The 18,612-nt window shown below is 42.4% G+C and overlaps 1 long non-coding RNA gene across 2 annotated transcripts in view; it reads right to left on the reverse strand.

The window, feature by feature from the left end:
- The window catches only part of LOC121947727 (uncharacterized), a 137,064-nt gene that overhangs the window by 64,792 nt on the left and 53,660 nt on the right, over positions 1 to 18,612 (reverse strand). For both annotated transcript variants that reach the window (XR_015777280.1, XR_015777279.1), the window contains exon 12: positions 1,249 to 1,469. This is a non-coding gene — a long non-coding RNA (uncharacterized LOC121947727). The remainder of the gene's footprint in view (positions 1 to 1,248; positions 1,470 to 18,612) is intronic.

Raw genomic sequence — 18,612 nt, forward strand, 5'->3', positions numbered from 1 at the left:
GTTCATGATTTCTGGAAAAAGACATTGCTGTTGAGTCTTTACATTTTTTTTATTTTTTTACTTGGCACTTTGAGCAACACAGGCCAGGGACCATCTAGTTCTGTTATATTTGAAAGAAGGCAGACATCTCTAAGGCCAATATCGCCAACACTCAGCAACTCACACCAAAACAATCTAGATTGATAAATGCGCTGCAGGTAAGAGGAAAAATTTGTGGGTTTTTTTAATTTACTGGATGAACTGGGTAAGAATAGTATGGTTTAAGTTAGGTTGTGGTTAAGGTTGGTGATATATTCAGTGATTATTAAGATCCCTCACAGATACTTCAGCCTGTGTGTCAGTTTGTGTGTGTGAGACACAGAGAGAGTGTGTGTATAAGAGTGAGTCCGCCATGCCGTTTCTACAGATATTTGCCAGGGTCTATCAAACCTGACAGGGCAAGCAAATTGTCTTTGCCAAATAAGTTGGACAGTATAGATATTGAGCAGACCCATCATGTTACTGTCAATCTTGATTCCAGACCAGCGCCCACCAGTGGACAAAGCCTCTGAGTCTGCTCTGAAAGTAACACTGTTTCACTAACGTGCAGCTTCTGTTTCAGATCTTTGTAAAGTCTTTTGTCGGGACCAGTCTACATTTTCAAAACCTACCAAGACCAATGCGCTCTCTCCCCATTCATTGACACTAAGGATTACTCAAGAAAGATCATATTAATGTGAAGTAAAAATCGTATTGTCTACATTGTCCAGGATTTATCACACTGACCAATATCTGTATATATTTAATTATGTGAATTCACATATTCAGGGTCCATTTTCATGGCTTGCAGCTTCAAAGGATACTGTCTTGTAAACATAATGGTCTGAGAAGCATTCAGTACTGAAAGCCATCAGTGCTGATGGATTCATTATGGACTGTGGCTAAGAGGACTTCAATCAATCTGGAATTAATTGATTTAGCATTGTGTGGCAGAACATTTCTTCCAGCATGTTTCTACTGCTATATGAAAAAACTGGTGGATATCAGGCAAGGTTTGTGTGTGTGCGTGTGTGTGTTGTGTAAAGGGGACAAGCAAAGTAAGAATTTCATTGTATGGTCACTGTGTTTTGACTGTGCATATGACAATAAACTTCTTATCTCTAATCTTAAAAAAGGTGGGATAAGTGAAGGTCAAATGTTACGTCTTCTATGTTTGTGACACTGGTGAATGTCTACAGTGATGTGTATTTGCAGGAGTTCCATACATACCTGTAAGACAGCTTTGCATTTCATTAGTCACAGAATCTGCAGAAACTCTCGGTTGACGGTGGCCCAAGAGCGTGAGAGAGAGAGGTGAATCCCAGGAGTTTTAGCTGCCCTTATGTAAGCTCTGATCTGATGTGCTGGCAGGCCCCCTCTGCCTACTTCTCCACACTCCTCATCTCCTCTTCTTTTCCTCTCTTCTCCTCCCAGAGATTACCTCGATTACTCTGGCAAGACATCAGAAGGAAATCAGGGAACATGGAGAAAGAAAGCAAAGAATTACTGTTGCATGAGTGAAAGTGTGGCTTTATCATAGCTAGGGGGCACAGAGTGGGGTATATTTTGGTCAAATAAAACATTCTTTTTGGTTTTTCCTCATTTTTTTCCCCTCTGTAACATAACAGATGCATGTGAATGCTAAGGACTGACAGGTCTGACAGCTATATATGCGCAAATGGCAGTTTAGCCACATGGTTCATGAATAAAGTATCCGTTTAAGATCAAACGTACAGAGAAGACTTCACTTCAGCTGACAGTCTCTTCAAAGGCCCTGCAGAAGATGGTGCTGAGGCAGATACATTATTGTAAAGCTACATCATAACAGATGACAACATTTCTCATTCCATATTGTTTTCCGTCTTTAATTATAAATCTATAAGAAACATCCCGTTTTTTTTTTTTTTGTTTTTTTTTGCCCCGCTGTGTTCCTGCATCTGCACACACCAGCATATCATCCGGAGTGATTGGCTCATAAAACATGTCTAATCTGCTAATACTGAATGAAGAAAGCCCATCATCTCGCCAAGACTTAAGACAAGCTTTCCTCTCCCCCCTGCCTTTGTTTTCATCTCTGATGGAAATAGCAACACATGGGCCACTGTGTTTGTCTTTAAGATGGCACACAGCTAATCCTGTGTGAAGCTGGAGGGATCTCTTCAGCTACTCTTGTCAGCGTTGATTTGTCAACAACAATCTTTTCATTTCCTCTGTAAGCTGACACCATCATGTCTGTGCGATAATGTGATAGAGGCGAAGCTGGATTGAATCTGAGCGGGGTGCGTTCAGAAACCAGGCTGCCACTCTGCCACTGAACAAGTGGAGCCTTTGTGGGGTTTGTGCACTGTGGCTTTAAAAATAAAAGCTCAACAGTTTAACAAACAAGCCAGCTGAGTAAAAAAATAACATTAGAAAAAATGTTGACTTAACTGTGGTGTTTCTGAGGATGCAGGAAGGAAAAAGCATATACATACTGCAGAGCAACCATTTAATCATGCAATTGTTTGAAATAAGGGGACAAGTATTGAAGGTAATTAAAGATTCCAACCATGGCCGCCTGGCTGGTGAATATGGAGCTATGAGCAAAAGAAGCAAACAACAATTAAAAAACCTCAATAGAAACACCCAGCTTAAAGCGAGCAATCATGTCCGAGATGTTGGGCCTAAATGAGGATGTTGTTTTCTCTTTTCTGTTCTGTCAATCTCCGCCAGAAAGCGATTTCCTCCTGAAGAGTGGCGGCCAGGGCTAAAAGCATGTTTTAATAAGCGCACTGACACATCCATCTTTGTTTCTGAGAGATAAGTCACAACGAGCGCAGAGCAAAGCATCCGGGGCTAGCTGGAAGGATGCCCATTGCTGCATATCAGTCGAATGTGCTTAGGCACACAAAAACACACAAACGCGCACTTACATTCAAGCACACATGCACACACATACATACAGAAGGAGCTGTCACCCCAACTTAAATCCTATTTATCACCAAACCAATGGAATTTTTCCTTGGAGCCGAAGGTGGTTGGCATGTTCACTTTATGCCTCCTCGGAGATTAGTGAATTCAGCCCTGCTCTGTTCCCACTGTGTCTCCTTTTAAGTCTTCCCTCTCATACTCCCCCTTCCTCTTCTTCTTCACATCATTGCACTGCATTAAATGTGCTTTTATTTGTTTATTTATTTATTTGTTGTTTTTCATCTGGGGGAAAAGGAGTGAAGTCTCAGATACCTGGGACTTATAGCTGGCTGGGGCTGGCAGCTGCGCTTGTGATTGAGGAGCGTGACAGAAATGTCCTCATTAGGTCTCCGCAAATGCTGTGAAGAGAGGGATGCTTGCACTAGGGAGGAGAGGAGAGGAGAGGAGAGGAGAGGAGAGGAGAGGAGAGGGGAGGAGAGGAGAGGAGAGGAAAGGAGAGGGGAAGAGAGGAGAGGAGAGGAGAGGAGAGGAGGAGAGAAAAGTTTGCAAGCTTTTGACACTTGGCGCCTTTTATCTGTGCAGCATCTCAGGGTTTAAAGTTATGTGTGCTCTAAAAGATATTCATGCACAAGCGCACACGCAAGAGTTCACTTTCTCTCGCTCTCTCTCTCTCTCTCTCTCACACACACACACACACACACACACACACACAGTCACACGGTGCACTGGAGTAACTCTATGTCATTATTATACACTATTAATTAAAGAGAAATAATAGAAGCCAGATGAACTTCTGTTCAGCCTAATTATCATGTCTTTGATACCAAATTGTGCAGAAAAAAGAGAGTAAGAGAGCAAGCGAGCAATAGAGAAAGAGATAGAGAGAAATGAGTGTATGGGGAGGTTCAGACTGGGACTTGGGACTTGGGGAATGGAACTCGGTGAAACGAGGATCTTACACTGCATCCCAATATGGCACCCATAACCCTTACTTGAAATCAAAGCTCAATTTTTTAATTACTGAGTAAAATAACACACACACACACACACACACACACACATACACACAGGGAGATAAAGACAGAGACGGACTACAGGGAGGAAAAAGGGTGTGAACAAATAAAGGGATGGGGGAAAAGGGGGTACCGGCAGGGGGTAAAGGGGTAGAGGGAACTGTTGCTCAGGGGAAAAACGGCAACAACAAACAAACAACAATCATCTGTTTTATCTCGCTGCCTTTCCTCCACATCTCGTCCTCTGCGTGCATCTAGTGATCTCTGAACTCCGCGCTTCCACGCCAACTCCCCTGTTGCCTTGTTTACATGTTGTTGCGCTGCCGTGTTCGCAGCACGTTGATCATTAACATCGTTATATGTCTATGATACTGCATGTCAAGTCACAAATCAACTTTCTTTCCATCCTTTCCGCCGGTCTAATGATCAGGATAACTTTGCAACCTTTGTTGGCATGTCTCATTGTCATTAAAGTGCTATAAAAACGCACCTGTTTGTTGTCGACGTGACAAACCGCGCTCACTGCGCGCGTGCCATGCTGCCGGCAGCTGCTGCATTAGACACGAGACATGAGAGTCACTAATACGAGAGTGAGAGGCAGACGGAGCGATGCTGGACGCAACAGGAGTGACAACAGGGTGATCAGCAGCGGCTTTCGGGAAAGGTATTCAGCAATAAATGCAATGTGAATAAGTCAAATAGGGGGAAGACAGAGAGATGGAGATGTGGAGAGAGAAAGAGGAAAAGTCAAAGAGATAAGGGAGAGGGAGAGAGAGAGAGGGAAGGAGAAAGTGGTGGCACAGCTGAGGTTGACACTAATGAGGAGCCTTTGTGATGGGACCTGACAGAGGAGAAGAAAGCAGAATCCCCCGACACCGATGCTCCACAACACTCCTCCGCTTAATTGGGAGAGCCAGAGCCCACAACCAGGGTGTGTGTGTGTGTGTGTGTCAAAAAGGAGTGTGTATCTGTTTTAGGAGGAGTAAGTGAATGTAAGACAAAGTAGACTTATACATGCTCACTTAATTAAGCCTACATATTGTATGTTGGTGGATAAATGTATGTAATATCGTTTATGTAGGTATTCACAGCTCACTCCGTGTTCTTGGTGGATTTTCACACTTTTGGGTCCAGAATTTCACGCTTTTAGTTGATGTTGGCAAGATACGCAGCTTAGAGCATTACACGCACGCTGATGGCTTTGAGGTTCACACATCGGATATCTGCCATCTTCTCACATTCTTTAAAAGTGTCAGGAATCCAATGTAATAAGCCTACCCTTCCGTCTTGCAGCACCCACAAATGTACATGCATACTGTACTCACGCATTCATTCCGGCGACAGCACGTACACGCTTGCATGAACTGAGGGTTTGCACACGACGGTACAGTGCAGCGCTCGAGCACATGCATGCACACACATGCTAGCACTTGTGTGCGGACACAAGTAGGGGACACTCTCTGCTCCCTGCGGTGCAGTTTCCATCTTTGACTCTGAATCAATCATTTTTAATTTATCAGAGGGGATTTGTGTCATGAAGGCTGATGCCAACTCCAATAAGAGGAAAAAAAACAACACAACAGCAGTGAAAAAGCCAGAGCAAATCCCTGCTCTGATGCGATTATAACACACAACCAAATCAGGGCTGACTTGAATAGACACAGAACACAAAATCATATTAAGGAAAATTCGATGTGCATGGCATTACATTGCTCTCAATCTCCCCTCTTTTCTCTTTCTGCTCCTCTCTCCCTCATTCTCTTGTTGACTTTCTTACTCCATTTCTTCCTGTCCCTCTTTCTATCTGTCATCATCACCATTGCCTTACGATTTTTCAGTGCTAGTGACCTGAAAAATTTGTTTCCAGTGACTTATATGGTCGCCTCCTCCTATCTGAGCTGATCCTCTGTTTTCTGCCGCCAGTAGTGATTCTGCCATCCAGCCTCCCCCCGGGGACAAACTCAGTTAGCTGCTCATGTCACAGGTAGCAACCAGGCTTAACAGCAACAGATTGAAGCTGGATACCATATCATTTTCAACAATACCACAGATATACAGCGACAGATGAAAGGCAATCTCTTAAACACCGTTGAAATGTGGCCACAGCAAAAGCTCTTTTGCAATAATGTTTGATTTTAATGACAAAATAGCTGTGCTGCAAGCAGGTATCTTGTGAAGAAAAAAAAACAGCTTTGCGATCAGCAAGAGAGGTGAGTCAGGGAGAGAAACTGCGAGGTATGCAGAAGGAGGGAGGGGGGGCAAAATACAGTATAGAGCGAGCGAGAGAGAAGAAGCTGAAGAGATGGATAGAGTAGGGTTGTTATGTCAGAGGCAGTCGAGCTGCTCTCATCTTGCCATTATCTCAAGCACCCTCACATTACCATAATAATGGCTTTTAACCAAATGTAACACTCTCCAAAGCAGCACAGGCAGAATCTGTTTTAACCAAATGTAAAACACTCATCGGCAGGCAGAATCAGAGGGGCTTAACGTTAACATCACCATAGACTGACGAGTGCTGTGTGGAAGGCGTGTGTGGGTTTGAGTGGGAGTTTCGGGCTGGATATAGTCGACTGATTTAGTCTTGATTATACATATAACGTACAAAGATCATTTCTATGTGTCATATACGCACCCACAGATATGTATCCCTGTTTGACTGCTGTAAATGTTCTGCAGCAGTTCAATTTTCAAGGGTGTGTGCACGTGTTGGCTGTTCTCATGAACTGTTAGTACATATATCTACAAAAAGTGATGCATCAGAATGTGTATATACCCCACATAAACATGAGCTGGTTAATGTAAAACCCACTTAATGGGAACGCTGCGATCACATGACCAATGCGCTGACAGGAGTAAAGAAAACAGTAGTCCAAATAACGAGGCAAGTGCAGGTCCCCCGAGAAGTGCACTGAACTGGTAGTGGTCAAACAGTGTAATTACACCGTCAGGTGACGCCCAGCAACCCAAAAATACTTTTTCCCATTGACTTACATGGTGAAAGAGACCTCTGTGAATCAGTGGATGCATTTTTGAGTATCAAAGCCCCCGCAAAATGACTCATTTACTTTTCAGGATTTGATCCCTTCGGTCTGACAACATTTTGAAAATACAAAAGAGTCACATGATTAAATAATTTTATACCCATTTAAGTTTGCAGAGTGCTAAACCAGAAGTTAGCCTCTACGCCATGCTTGGCAGCGTTTGGCTCCCATAAGTCTCTACTACGCATGCTCTATGGTCCGGAAAGAGCGGAATCACTTCAGATAATCCCTGGATCATACATGTAATTTCGTATGCAGGAATTGAAACATTTTGGCTTTATGTTCCACTCAGCTACTCTCATAGGAATAAATGGGGCCCTGCGTTCAATGCAGTATCCAGGTCTCTTGATACATCTATGGGCAAGTTGGGGTGATGGACAGATCAAAAAACACAAGACTTTCCCTCAGGAAACCAGTGTTCAGGTCTGTGTAAAACCAATGGAACTCCCAATCATTTTAAGGTATGTCGTCAGCATATTTCTTTTCCTCAACCTGACGTACATAACTTTGTGTTAAATACGTAACATCAGATGTATCCTCATAAAGCAGTTTGTGTGATTGATGATCTTACGATGACTCGACCCGCAAAAAACATCATGTCCTTAGCATAAAGTTATGCAATTAACGTAAAGTTACTGTGGTTAGGTTTAGTAAAATAAACTTAGTGACGACGTATTTAAAAATTACTTAAGATCACATAGTTCCGAAGACCAGACCTCTAGGAAAAGTCCTGTGTTTTGTGACCCATCCACCACCCCAACCTGTCACCTAAGTCGACTCTTCGGGACCGCTTTCTTCTTTCCTCCCATCTGTGCTTTGATCACGTGATAGCAGCCTTCCAAAATATGTAGGCTATGCACAAATTGCTGGCTCGTCATTAAATGGGATATGTAAGAATTTCGGTGCAATGCTTTTCATAGGAAAACACACAAACAGTGCATGAGAACAGCCCACAAGCTGTTGTATGAGGATACGCTGGCATGTGCAATCATGTGTCCTTTCCCAATCATGCTACACATGCTGTACGTGTATATACATGTGTCGGCGTATGTGTGCGTTTGTGTGTGTGCGATTGTGTGAGTCAGAGTTGAGTTCCAGGTCTGGCCAGGTACTCTGCATGTGTTTCCCCCGTCCAGATGGCCTCTCGGCAGGCCTGGGCCGGGGCGCAGGGTGTCCTCCTGCCCTCCCACCCAGCCACCGCAGAAGGTCGACTCGACCGCGCCGCCCGCCTGCCCTGCAATGCCGCCTTCCAGACCAATAGCTCCCTGCCAGAGGAAGAATAAGAGCCAGAAAATGGTACTGAAAGCCAGGTTGTGCCATCTATGTCATTAAGCAGGTACATATATAATAATGACCTTCAAGTAAACTGACTGGAGAAACACACAGAAATGGCATTTCTTTTGTAAATCCTGTTTCTTTTCCTCTCTCACATGCTCATATTTCTGTCTTCACATCTTTTCCTTACATTGCTGCATCTTCTTCCTCCTTATCTCTCTTTCTTCTGCCATGTCTCTAGTGTTACAGTTATTGTACGAGTGTGGCGTGTGTTTGCAGTGTGAGGTGCCAGGAGGGTGTGGAGACCCACAGATGGTCAGGGTGGTTCCCAGTCAGTAAGATCTGGGTCAGAGCCCGCTCTCAGATTAGTGGGCCTCACTCGTGAAGCATCACCCACCGAGTTCTGGGCAGACCTGGATCTGACACAGAGGTTTTGTTTTGTTACAGAGTGACACACTCATCCGTGATATCATATTGTTTCCGCCAGCTCTTGAAAACAGGCATGTCACCTTTGTGTGCTCCTGACTGTTGTATTAGTTCGTATTGCTTGGGCTTTAAATTTCAGCATTCACTGAGTTTTACTGGAGAGGAGGTTTAGCTGCCTGCCCAAAACACACATGTAAATAAAAATTTAAATACTATGTGCTAAAAGCCTTTTGCATGTAGTCTCTATCTCATTTTGGGGCCCTATCCAGGCCTGCAGAGCTCAAAAACAATGTGGTCCCTTGACAATTCTTTTCAATGTCTCCTATGGCGCAATGCGAAAGTAAAACAAAGGCAATTCTCTAGCCACCACAATGAAAACAACAAACAACAAATCTATGGATAAGCATAACCGCCAAGAGGTTCCTGAATTTTAGATACAAATGCAGATAATAACTGTAACAACCAAGTAAAAAGTTTCATTTTTGCAGCATTAATGTGTGCACAGGGTCACATTGGGAACAGAGGTGTAGCTGTTGGCTCTTTGGGTCTGTATTTAATAGTCTTTCTAACAGACACTTTAGCAGGGAGAATACATGTCGATACAGCCTGAACACCTGCTAGAGCAACACAATAAATCACATAAAACACACAATAAGTGGAATTTAAGTGTGTGCATGTAAGATTTAAGGGTGGGTAAAGCCAAATCAGTGATTTCTCATTTCTGAACACATTGTAAATGTGTTCATAAATAAATAAATACTTGTTGAGAACATGTGAAATGACAGGGAACTGTGTCATACGCAATTGTTGAGGTTTTTTTTTTTTTTTACCATTTCTGTGTCCAGGATATTTTGGGCAGGCCTAAGAGCATGCTCGATAATGCAAAAAGTGAAGAATAAGCCACTGTAAAGAAAGTCTTTTGTTAGCAACTAGCACAAAGCACACATATCTCCCAAAGCCTAAGCGAGCGGCCGTGCAGCTACAGATTCTCGTTAGCAGCTATCTAAGTAGCACAGTAACATACACACCTCAAGAGCCACTGAGTGGCGACAGACTCTTGTCTAGTTGCTGATACCAGCTAACATTAGCACAAAGCACATACCAAAAGCAGTCAGTAGTAATTGTTGGAAGGATGGGGAGCCAATTTGGGGAAAAACGACTGAAAAGTACATTAGAGATGGATACTCTGCTTGTAATTATATGGCATTTAATAGACCAGATCATTGGTTCCCAAATGGTCTAGCCACAGGGTCCAGATTTGTCCTAGTCATTAGTTCAAGGTCTACACATAAGTTAAAATACCGCATTTTTAATTTTATATCAAAAGATGTAAATGACACCTTGGCTTAGAACACAAAGACCTAAAACATATTGCAAGAAAGCAGAAATGGCACTTCAAAATAAAAGCTCTGAACTGAAAATTCATTGTACTTTGAAATAAAGATATGTATTTTTTTTTAAAAACTTGACATATTCATGAGTCACTTGTGGTCCATTCAGAATGGACCAGTGACCCACTTTTGGTCGGCAACCCACCAGTTTAGAACCACTGGACTAGATTATTCATGTATTTATTAGAAAATGTAGCGCTCACACACAGGATGAGTGGGACGACACCAATGATACAATACTATGAGCTCTAACACTAGTAGTAACCGCAGCGTAGTGTCGGCTCCTTTACCAGTCACACCACCAGCGCCTCAGAGCAGAAAATACTGCTAATTTTTACATTACTTTCAAATAGAATTTTATACATTTGGTGATTTATTTATTTTTTTTTAATTTAAATTTGGTTGAAGGTTAATGATACATTTTTCTGAGGTGTGACAGACTTATTACGCATATCAATTTTTGCTTTACCCGGACTTAAAAAAAAAATATATATATATATATATATATATATATATATATACTGAGTGTGGAATGAAAGCCCCACTAGCACACCTAAATGCTCTCTCTGGTAAATGCTCAGTAGATGCTATAAAGCCGTCCAGTCAGTAATCCAGGCTTCATAAGCGGCCATGGCAGAATGTATAGGGGGTAATGGTGTCACAGTGTGTAGAGCAGCATCCCATTGGTTTAACCCACAGCATGCCATCACAGATCCTGTCAGATCTCATTCTTTACAATGATGCCCACGTCCTTCACACACACTCACACACACACACACACACACACACACACACACACACAGTATGTTTGTGCATACACACACGATACATGCACTGCCACGTGCACACACTTAAAACCACACATTCCAAACCGGCCTAATGAATTAATTACAATCACAGCCAGTGCATTTGTGTGTATTGGGTACTAATAGGAAGTGACAGGGGCTGCGGCGATGTACTCATCACTCCAGGCTTCCTGCCTCCCCCCACCCCATCCCCTGACCCCCCATCACCCTGTTCAGCTTGACATTTCTATCTTTGTAGTGTGGTCACCTGTCATTCTTAAAGCTGCCTGTTAGCTCATCACATGTACTGACCCAACTTCATGTGCACACACACACAGAAACACACATGTCTGCAGCATGCACATATGTACACATGCATGTATGCTCTCATCTAGTAATTAGGCACAGGCACTGAGCAAGAAATATGAGCACAGCTTCAACTGCCATGACTTCTGAGCGTGTACAGTATTTATTCCACATGTTTTGCAGTGGACAAAAAATCTCTACAGGGTTAACCATTTATTTAAGGGTTTATTGCTGACTTTAAGGTTAGAGTTATGACGAGGTTAAGGTTATTACAGGTCGACAATGTCCCCCACAAGTGTAGTAAGACAAGTTTGTGTGCGCAAAGGTGTAGAGTTCACGGGCTCCAACATACAGCAGAACAAAATGAATAAAGCCTCCACAGCAAATATGTGGCTTCTCACCTCATTCATTATGTAATGGGAGTAACAGCCCTCCTCCCTCTCCTCACCTCCCTCTCTACACCCCGTCCTCCCCTCAGCCTTCCCCTTCTGTTCACCACCTGTACGGGAACAGATTCTCTCCTCTCTCCGCATGACACTTCAATCTGTTCTACAGCAGATACAAGGATTGAGTGTTGGCATTTTATTTTTCATGTCTTTCATTTTTTTTTACGTCTTTATCTTGTCTCCTGCACGTGGTAGTCGACAACTGACACACCACCTCAGGTCAAATTCAAAAGGTTAAAGGTCTGACATTTGAACACGGAGCCAGCAGGGTTGATGTTCACAGACACGTGATGTCGTTGGTGCGCACGCACGCACACACACACACACACACACACACACGCACGTGCAGGCATTTCTGCATGTTGTGTGTGATTCTGTGTCTGTGACCTTAAGCAAAAGGCTCAACCTACTTGTGTTGGTCCAAATTTGACATATGAGCTTGACAAGATTTGCAGCCTTAACCCTGTCAATTTTTGTGTTTGTTGTTAGCTTTTGCAGCAACATTTGATCAGTAAGACTGATTATCCCAATCTGTAAAATGTGAAAAAGTGAGGAGATGGTTGTGAATGACATGAAGAAAAAAATGTGAGGGATGGATGACACAGATGGAAGACAGGAGGAAGAATGAACAGCAGGTGAAAGGAGGGATAATTTACATACTCGCTCTCTCTCTCTCTCACTCACTCACACACACACACACACACACACACACACACACACACACACACACACAGACACACTTGCAGGTTACAGAGCAATGGCAACAGAGGGCTGATGGTTCCTTCTCATTGCTAAAGATACAACTGATGACAATTCCATTAATCCTGTCAGTCCTCTCCCTCCATCTCTCTCAATCCCCCTCTTTTTCTCAGTCCTTTTATAGATGAAAGGCTTCCACTTTTTCTGTCAATGGCCTGCAGTCATCTGAATTAAACATTGATTTTATCGGAAGTTTTAGTCACTGCGTCCATGACGACTCCTCAAAACCACGTGTCTCATCGCAAAGGAACACAAGGAGAGAAGGATGGAGGAGATGAGAGAGGGAGCGGAGGAGAGAGTGAGAACAGAGGAGACAAGGAGGGGGGGTTCAAGAGGACGACATTAAAACGAAAGAGAGGAGACAGACAGGGACATTGGGAGCCGAAGAGGGAGACAAGGAGAACACAGGGGGGATGAGAAGAAAGAACAAGGGATTTGGGGAGCAGCAATTAAGATGGGAAGGAGGGAGAGGAAGAAAGACTGAGGCAGGGCTCACACAGAATAGAAAGGGGAAAGGCTTTTTTTGAAGTGCAATGTTCAAATCTCTCTTTTGTTCCCGTCATTGTCCAACACCTGCCACAACTCATCTGTGTAAAACTCCCTCCCTTTTTCTCCCTCACTCCCACCATCAACAAAGACACATCACTGCTAATCAGCTGGGCTACCACCACACAGACCCGCGTTTTTCCTCTTCTTCTAAAATATTAAGAAGTTACAGTTTCAACGTTCTTGTCCAGGCAGTCACTGTTGCTTGCAGCAAAAGGATCAGAGATAAAATAAAGACAATCGTGCTTTGACATGCACGTAAAACCTCCTCCGTTTCAAATCTATAACCCCTGGAAAGAGAGGGAGAAAAAGAGGCTGAGTTGACACCCAGTTCTCTAACACATAAGCAAAACTAAGATAAACAGAACAGGTTGACCCCTTGCTGCACAAACTTTGCTGTCATCCCCCCCTGGCCAAAACTTTTCTTCTCCTATGTTTCTTTCCCCGCTTCCTCCATCGGTGGTTTGTTGTTGGGCACCCTGAGGAGACGTGGAGATGAAAGGGAGCTGGTCTCGAGGGAGCACCAGCGTCGAACAGGGAGGCCCTGCGCTCTGTGAGCACTCACCCCTGCAGCGGCACGCCATCTCTGGGATGAAGCATCTCCAAAGCGGGGCGACAACAAGTCGGGTAGTCTGGTTCACGGTCACCCCTGCTCATAAGTGCGTTGTGCACATTTATACACACACACACACAGACACACACACCTTAGAGAATGTGGTTCCGTGTGATAAAACTTCCAGTCTCCGCATTATTCATGTTGGTAGGGTGTGGTAGACTCGAGGGAAAGTAAAAAGTGAATCCAACATAGATAACAGCAAAAGTGAGTTAAGGAAGCAGAATAAAACTAATGGGCTAGTTTTCATAGAATTCATGAATATCTCGCTCCTCTCCCTCCTTCCCTGTACGTTCCTCTCTGAGGTCCTCTGGCAACTAATGGTGGAGTTCCTTCACACCCATGGCCCTGGGGTGGCACAGCTTTGGCTCCCAGAGTGCACTACTGCCCTAGGAATACCTCCCCATTTGGGTCAATCTGTCTCTCTCTCTCTCTCCCTTTTCCCATCTCTCTCCCGGTGTCTCTCTCTCCCTCTTTTGCTCTTTTTGCTGCAGTAGGTATGAATAATTAAACCTGCGTTTCCTCTCCTCTCATGTCATGTCTCTGTCTGCCACCCCTCCTCCCGCCCTCACCGCTGTGTCTCTCACTCAGGCTGAAGTGTTATAACAGAAGTGAGTCATTTAGAAGAGGGAAAAGGCTGCAGATCAAGGAGAGTTGAGTTCAGTTTGGAACTTGGCATGTTACATAAGCTGTCACTGTGCGTTATTGACTAAGAGAGAGGGATGGAGGAGAGAGATAGCAACCAAACGAGAGCGAGAGAGGAAAGGTGAGACTGTGATAATGGCGAACGGATAGAGCGAGTGAGAGAAAGATGGAGAGCGAAGGATCACGAATGAGTTGCTGGCATGTAGAGTGATGTCGCAACAGAGGTGATAAGTTGTATTTTCTCTTGGAGGTGTCATAAGCTGCCCTTTGTAGATAAAACACGTCACAGTTTGTAAAAAGCCCTTTAAAATCAGAGGGATCCACACACATGTACAGTAGACAGATGTGTAGTCCTACCTGTCAGAGCTGAAAGTTTGTGGTCTTTTTTTGTTTATTTTGTAATTCTTTTTTAACTAGCAAGGTCCCTCAAAGTAATTAAAACTCTGTCAGAGTTGCAAACCATATAACACCGACTAATAATATGTAAAATCTAGGCAGTAATTATAATATATTAGAGTTAGATTGACAGGTTTTTGGGGAGATCTCGATTCGGAGAAAGGGAATAAAAAATGGATTGACCGATATTCTCTCTTTCTATTTTTCATATAAAATAAAAAGCCAACACTCAATATACTTGCGAAAAAGATATCTAATGTAATGGAGATATTTTGCAGTTTAACAATAACTTAAATATGGCAAAAATGCTTGATTTTCAGCATGGATGTAATTTGAGATGACCTGATCTCAAATATTTCAGTTATGGAGCAATGTGTATTATAGCACCTCAAGTTTCAGATTTATACTCATTTCAAGGTAAAGATGTGATACTTTTACTTTAAAAGATCCCTAAATTGATAATAATGCTTGACTGTTTTGCCTGTGTGTAGTCAAAGATGTCTTCAGCTCAAATGTATCTCTCGTTTTTTTCAGCAACCCTAAAATCAAAGAATAAAGGTATTTCCTGCACAATTTTGTGGCCTTACACTAATTATACTTTAACTTTTAATTATACTTGAATAATAATTTTTAACTTATAAGGGACACAGGCAACTTGTTTTATACTTCTTCTAAATATAATACAATTATTCCAAATATGTATTTTGTATATAACCATTGTTAACACTTTACTGTGAAAACCGGACATAGTTACACGTGTATCCTGCCACCAACTTTCCAAAAAGATTGCCATTTTGGTGGAGGAATTCAAGAAAAACAACATTTTCTTTAAACATTCAAGGTGACAGCATGAATGATTGATCAATAATCAATCAGTGGTTCACTGATTTAACATAAGGGTCAATGGGAATTTAGTGACCATATGATGAACTGCAGGTTTTTGAACTTTCGCATTAGCTTCAGGTTGCTACCTGGAAAAGACATTTTTTCCAGCAGTGAAATACTTCTTTAAGATGAGTTTGTCAAAACCAAATCCTCGGGTTGGGACCAAGTCATGACCAGATTTTTTTTAACCTAATATTGTGATTAAACTCTACACATTGGTACATAAAACTACACATTTTAAATGGGGATACTTGGTCAGTACATGGCAATAAAATGTTATGGAAATAACTGCTTTGGTAAATTACATTGAAGAATCAGGCATGTAATATTACCGTAAAGGATCTGTGTATGGGAAACTGACAGCTGACAGACAGCAGAGCAGCATGTCCAGCTTGCTGAGAGCTGCCAGTGATGCTGGGCGAACCCAAAGACCAAGCTGGTCCTGACATGTCTTATTTTCTGTTTGGCCAAGACAGAGACAGTCTGAATGCAAACAAGACCAAAAGAAGTCTGAGATAACAGAAAAAAACATCTTGAGACCGGACTGAAAAACACGTGCAAACTTGATTATAAGGGTACTGGATTTTACCTGAAACATACTCAAACTGAAGTAATTCTAATTTAACCTTCAAACAAAACTACTTCACCAGCCTGCAAAGCACAGCCTAAAAGTCACAGAGCCTTGTCCTTTCTCACCATTTTCACCAGTATTTATCTGTGCACCTGTCTACCTCTTTCTCTCCATCTCTCTTGCAGCTTCTTTCCTCTTTCCGCCTCTCTTCCCTCAGGTGCCGTATTACCATAATGGCTTCTTGTGACGGTGATGTACAAAGCAGCAGTATGGAAATGCAACGTGCCACAGCGCACATTATCAGAGCTGAATGCATTAGATGTCATTTGTGTGAGTATACGGCTGTGCGGTCATTATGTGTTAAACCGGTCTGTGGGAAACGGGAGGAGCGGAGGGTGGGAGAGTGATGGTAAACTATATTCCATTTACAGTACAGTTAAGGTATTGTGCGGCTTGCGTGCAAAGAGGAGTGAGGATTAACGGGGGGATGAAAATAGGAAATTAAAATGGCTGCTTGTTATTCTTTCTTGCAAACCTACAACATTCACTGCTGCACAATTGTGGCATGTTTAGCCACTGAACTGTCAGGAGCTGGTGTGCGTGTGATGGCACAACCTTTATGTAGTGACTGTACATAACAGTGACAGATATAGACAGATGCAGTAAGAATGTAGATGGCATTATACATTAGTTTCCTCTCTCCTTTTCTCTTTGGTCTGGACTGAAATATCCCAACAACTATGGTTGGACTGCAATTCATTTTTGTACATTCATGGTTCCCACACAATGAATCCTAAAGATTACAGTGCTAGGCTTTTCCGCTACTGCCAACTTTGGATAGATGCCATGAAATTTGGTAAAGTGGTGGATGAAGTTCCTAAAAACCACAAATGAGTAAAAGTAAAGATATCTTACCAAAAAATAACTTTGGAAGAAGTTAACCCATTGAAACCTGAACTACTTGCCTTAATTTCTTTCAAATACATGGGAAGAAGGCAATGAGTAACTTAATAAGAAATTAGTAAAAAGGTACAAGAAAATTACCTGAAAATTGAACAGATAAAACAAAAGAAATATGTGGGTTTTTCTAAAGAAGGAAATCACTTAGAAAGAATCCTAAAAATAGCAATTAAAGTTAAATATATGATTAGTTAGTTTCCTGGATATTTCCCCCTATTTTTACAAATGATTTTCTGATTATTTTTCCCTCTCTCTCTTTTCTGTCAGTCTTTTTTTAGTTCATTATCTTGTCAGTTTTTCCTAATTTGAGGCAATTTGTTGGACATTTCTTACCCAAGACACATGTTGCATTTTAAGCCATGTTTTCAAAAGAAATCAAACCAAATTGCTCAGGTTTCAAAGGTTTGAATGCCTGTGAAAGGCACACTGGCATGTCCAGACTTTTAAGTGCTTCTGCAGGCACACATGTCAGCATAGCTTTAATTTACCATTTTTTGTCTCCACTACCCATACGTAATTTTCTGGCACATTACTGCCCCTAAGATTTAAGACTTAATTGGTCCATGCCACCCCAGACCACTCCCTAAACACGCCCCTGGAAAGTTGTCTGAATGTAGCACAACAAAACTGATGTTAATCCAGGTTTCAGGGATTGTTTTGTTGGTGTGTACGTGCAATGTCACAGACAGGCCGGAGAATAGGTACAGTAGAAAGTAGCATGGACAGAGGCCTGTGAAAACATCACGGTGATTACTTCTCTTTTAAACCCGGTGCAAATTAATTTGGATTAATGTTTTGGCACTACTTAGAAGGAGACAAGCAGTAATTAGTGACGCCACGTCATTGCATCTCCTATGGTAAAGAGCTGAAGTTAGTGCATTCACCTTGGTGTTCCAGTCAATGCCAATCGGAGTAAAGGGCGATATATTCCCGTGTCTACTGCAGAGTCATTTCAGGTGTGAATGCAGATTGTATGTATTTCCATTGCATTAAAAAGCATTATGTTTTTTGTGCAGAGGGAATGAGGCTTTTAAGTATCTGGTGTTTATTTTACTTGACCGCAGCCCTTCGACTTGCCTCTTCTGTCGAGTCAATACATTAAGCCCACAGACTTCTAGTTAGGCTACTCTTTGGCTCTCTGTACATGTTAGCAGTGTCATTGTGAGACTGATGATGTTAGCATTTAGCTCAGAGCACCGCTGTGCAATATATCCTCACAGAGCTGCTGTGTTGTGTTTTCTACCAGTGACACACTAACCTGAACTGATCTCCATTAGCTGATTGTTGTTGTTTCCCCTCTCCTCTGACTGAAAGGATTCTGATAGATTTAACGGCAAATCCTTCATCTTGTCTCTAATGAGGACACGAGACTAATTACTGAGGTTCCATCAGTTTTTATTTTATATTATTACATGGAACGCCAGCCTAAACCTCCTTTATTTCATGTAAGTACGCATTGTTGTTTTTTTTCTCGTAAAATTTAACTAGTTAGTTGCAGGTTATTAAGAGCTACTGACTACTGAAATCAAAATGAACTCAAACTGACATCAGTACTGAATCATTTTGAAAACATTTGACCTCTTTTGTGTCGCTGACTGTAATGACGACTCTTTCTAAGAACAC

The sequence above is a fragment of the Plectropomus leopardus genome, chromosome 8 (assembly GCF_026936395.1).
Source record: "Plectropomus leopardus strain MGB_pleo_1.0 chromosome 8, ASM2693639v1, whole genome shotgun sequence".
NCBI classification, from domain to species: Eukaryota; Metazoa; Chordata; class Actinopteri; order Perciformes; family Serranidae; genus Plectropomus; species Plectropomus leopardus.